Source organism: Nannospalax galili, unplaced genomic scaffold, assembly GCF_000622305.1.
Source record: "Nannospalax galili isolate Female #2095 unplaced genomic scaffold, S.galili_v1.0 scaffold4715, whole genome shotgun sequence".
NCBI classification, from domain to species: Eukaryota; Metazoa; Chordata; class Mammalia; order Rodentia; family Spalacidae; genus Nannospalax; species Nannospalax galili.
In genome coordinates this window covers 16,489-21,082 of record NW_008335859.1, presented here as the reverse complement: position 1 = coordinate 21,082, position 4,594 = coordinate 16,489, and positions in this window count along the sequence as shown.

Below are 4,594 nucleotides of genomic sequence, written 5' to 3'. Positions count from 1 at the left end.
TCATCTGCCCCTGGACCTAAACTGACTTCAGACATCTTGAAAATGGATCATTTTTTTACTTCTTACAATTCCCCCTTAATGAGCCGGGCGTGGTGGCGCTCGTCTTTAATCCCAGCACTTGGGAGGCAGAGGCAGAGGCAGAGGCAGGCGGATCTCTGTGAGTTCAAGGCCAGCCTGGTCTACATAGTGAGTTCCAGGCTAGCTGGGGCTACAGGGAGACCCTGTCTCAAAAAGGCAAAAAAAAACCCCAATTCCCTCTTAATGTTTTCACTCTTACTGAGCTCATCTTCATTTTTAAAACTATTTTATTTAATATTCATAAATGTGTATAATATTTTGGTCAAATCCATCCCTACTCCTTCCCTTCTACTCCCCTATTTCCCCACCACTTTCCCCTCCCAACTTCATGTGCTTTTAGCAGCCAGTGTTCCTAACCACTGAGCAAGCCCCCCAGTGCCCCCCCTTTAATACCCGCTGAGCCCATTTTGTGGTTTGTATGCACACAGGCATGAGATTATCCACCGGACCCCCATCTTCTTATTTGTCTTAAAATTCTAAATCTAAATTTTCGGCTTTCTTTATTATAGCCTCCGCTGATTATAATAGATACAGTCAGTCTACTCTGCATTTTTATTATTGACCACAAGAAAAAAGCTGATTCAAATCCTGCAGCCATTTGGTTTCTAGCCTTAAATGCCTCTGGAACACCCCAGGAGATGCCTAAGGGGTTGATGTAGACAAGGGAACTGAAGGACCCAGGTATGGACCTCTTAGCCACAAGATTAGCTTTGCTAAGAGGAAGAGAACTGAAGGCCAGGGTAAGGCTATGGGCAGTTGGTCTGCATGTATTTTCCATACCAGTTGGGTGGTAGGCTTCAGCACAAGTTCCCCTGTCCACAGTACCACCAGATGTCTGTGATGGGAAGTGGGAGGTGGTCTCACCGCCACTGGCACTCAGGAATCTCAAGGCCTCTGATCTGACTTAGATGGTCTCTGCTAGGAAGATTGTCTGCCAGGACTCCATAGCAAAGTGGCACAGGCCTCATGGAGGAGCCCCAAGTCCCTCTGAAAAGATTGATGGGCCCTGCACCAATGCCCTGGCTAACGTGGGAGGGTGTCCCCTGTACCCTGGGAAGCCAAGGAAGGGGTTGTGGCACCCTGGGATGCTTTCTAGTGCCTCACCAGGTCCCAGCAATCCCTGACATGCAGGACACAGCCCAGCTGGCACCCTCAGAGTTATTTCCCCAAATAGGCTTCGCAGAGCAGCTAAGCTCTGATGTGACCCTGTTGGGGAACAGCTGCCTCCCAGCTCACACTGCCCTTTGGAGCTGCAGTTGTGAGAAGAACTTAATGTGATGCCACAAGGATCAGAGTTGGGCCCAGGAAACCAAGAGGCCGGGAAGGCCGGTGAACTCAGGTGTCTGCTCAGGACCCTGTGACCAGCTGGGCTTAACTAGCTGAGGATCTGGACAGGGATCTGCTCTTGGGGTCTGGACCTCTTCCTAGCCTGGGAGGGTGAGGAGGTTGTTCTTTAAGGCCTGGGCTTCAGTCCCTGGGCTTCTGAGTGTGTTCATAGCCAGACACAGGCATACTGCCATTATGGCCACCAGGTCAGGCTGGCACCCACGCTTTTTTGAGCTGGCTGGCACTCGCCTGCAACAGGCTAGGAAATGCAGGTGTCCTTGGCTCTTCATTCTCCTTCCCTCAGTCCCTCACCTGGAGGACCCCACGCAAGTCGCCCTTCTGCCAACAGCCCCAACTCCTGGGTCACTGGTGTTTGCACAGTGCTAGGGGTACAACTGGCAGCCTGAGTTGCCTGTAGACACCACACCCATGCCTAATCCTGGTGCAGGAAACCCAGCAAGGCACGTGTTGGAGCTGCGTCTGTCACTGCAGACTTGTGTTTCTCTTCATTTGGGTCCTGGGCATCTCTCATTTCACACTTTTTCAGTTGACTGAGATGCTTTACGTAAGAAATATTTTCTGTATCCTCCACTGAGTATTGTACAGTTTCTGTGTTTCTTTTTTCATGACAGAGGTGGCCAGAGCAGAAAGCCAGGAGATCACATCTTCAAGCAGGCTCAGGAAGCAGAGGAAACTGGCAAGGCTTAAGAACTCTCAAAGCCCATCCCCAGTGACATGCTTCCTTCAGCAAGGCCACACCTCCTAAAACCCCCTAAAATAGCACCACAAACTGGGGACAAAATGTCCAAATACTCAAAGTCTATAGGGGACATTCTCATTCAAACCACCAGACCTATTTAAATTTTTTAAAATTTTATGTGTGAGTGTTTTGCTCGCATATATATAAGTGTACCATGTATGCAATGCCTGTGGTCGGGGGGGGGTGTAGAAGACAATGTTGGATCTCTTGAAGCTAGAGTTACTGATGGCTGTTAGCTGCCATGTGGGTTCTGGGAACCAGACCCAGGTCCTCTGCCAAGAGCAGCCAGTGCTCTTAACCACTGAGCCATCTCTTCCAGCCTCAAGACCTCTTTTTTAAATAAAGTAGACAGCACATGAGAGGTAGAGGCAGGAGGATCAGGAGTTCACAGCCAGCCTCAGCTGCATAACAAGTTTGAGATCAGTTTTGTATCAAAATTCACATATAACCCAGGCCTGGTGGTACATGCCACTGATTTCAGCACTTGGGAGGCAGAGGCAGATGGATCTCTGTGAGACTGAGACCAGCCTGGTCTCCATAGTGAGTTCTAAGCAGGGCCCAGCCAGGGCTACATAGTGAAACCCTGTCTCAAAAAGTAATAATAGGGGGACTGGTTGTTCTTGCAGAGGACCTGTGTACCCAGTACCCACATGGCAGCTAACAACTGTCTGTAGCTCCAGGTCCAGGGGCTCTGACAACTACTCTGGTCTCTGCGGGCATTGCACAACACAGGTGCACTTACATACATACAGGCAAAACGCTCATAGATATAAAATAAAAATAAATTAAAAATTAAAAGTAAGCCAGGCATAGTTGTGCACACCTTTAACACCAGCACTCGGGAGGCAGAGGCAGGCAGATCTCTGTGAGTTTGAGGCCAGCCTGATCTACATAGTGAGTTCCAGGCCAGCTGGAGCTATAGGGAGATCCTATCTCAAAAAGACCAAAAAATGGAAATAATTAAAAATAATAATTTTCATTACCCCATAGTAAAGTGTATTATAAACCCCTTTGTTACAACAGTGCTGACTGAGGACGAGGGCTGATAGAGGAGGGCAGTAGAACTCTGATTTCTCTAATGACCGAGATCCAGAGGCAGTATGTATGGGGAAGGCCAGTGCCCAGCCCCATCAGGAGGACCATGGAATCAGCCTCCTCTGAGTTTGGCCACCATCATTTCTGGGTCCAAGAGGAACCTGTGTGTAAAGGTGGGTTGTTCAATAAAGGGCATTCTGATGACATTGGGAGAAAAGATAGGCCCTGTTCCACCAGAAAAAACAAATTAAGCCCAAATGGAACAAACACGAAAATGAGCAAATGGCAGCTGAAAAGAAACGGTAGAAAGAAGAGCCGCGGACGCCTGACGGGAGCAGCTCCTCTGAGCGCTAAGCTGCACCAGCACACAGCGGTGTAACGGAAGGGACCCTGCACAACATTAAGTTCTGCAGGAAAGCCTGGCTGGTTGCCATCTGTGGGATCCAGGCAGCACGGGGATCCAGGCTGCACGGAGCAGTGGTGGCTAGAGAAGGCAGGGAAGACACTCTCCCTCAGAAGGGACAGGAGGGGCCTTTGCCAGGCCGAAGCACCTGATGCCCAGCTCCTGGAAATGTCATCAGATCTTGGGGAATTCTTAGCCGGGAGGGTATAGAGTGGATGACTGCCAAGAGTTGGGGGAGTGCCAGCCCTCCCCTGTCCCACCGGCTGATTCTCAGCACCTCCAGGGGGAGCCTGGGGCTTTGCCATCCAACTCGGAACATCAGGTGGCAACTTTCTTTGCCTGCGATGAACCTTCCTGTGTCTGGGTATGAGAGGTCTGCAGTAGTCCCAGTTCCCGGACCCAGACCCAGTAGGTTGGTGTGTGGAGAGCCCAAGGTCCCAGGGTGTTCCTGCCAGGCCCAGGAAGCTGACCTCACAGTCACCAGGGCCTTTCCTGCTCCTCTCTCTGAACTTTGACCTGTACTCGCCCAGCTGGGCTTGTCAGCGTGCTGCTGCAGCTGTGGCTCTGGCTAGGCTGACGAGGCCCCTAGGGTCTGCCTTCACCCCGACACCTGGTGCTGAGAGCCCTGAGACACGTGACCCGTGCTCCACTCAGCCCTGTGCTGTGCTGGTCCCCTGAGCTGGGTGGTCACTGTCACCTTCTTGCTGTCCTGACAGTTCCACTGCTGATGTGCCAACAGGTTGCCTAACTGGAGCTGCTGCGGCACTTTCCCACCTGTATGTGAATTCCGGTAAATGTTAATGGTGTTCATTGCAGTGAGAGTTGGAGGTGGGAAGGTGGAATGTTCTCTCGCTGCCTGGGACCCCTCATTCCCACAGAAAACCGGGAATGAGAGGCAATACCCTTCCACGCCATGGGAAATACGAGTAAGTGAGGAATTCTCACAGAGAAAAATGAGTCGTCCGTAGAAAATCCAGAAGCCATATTGAGTT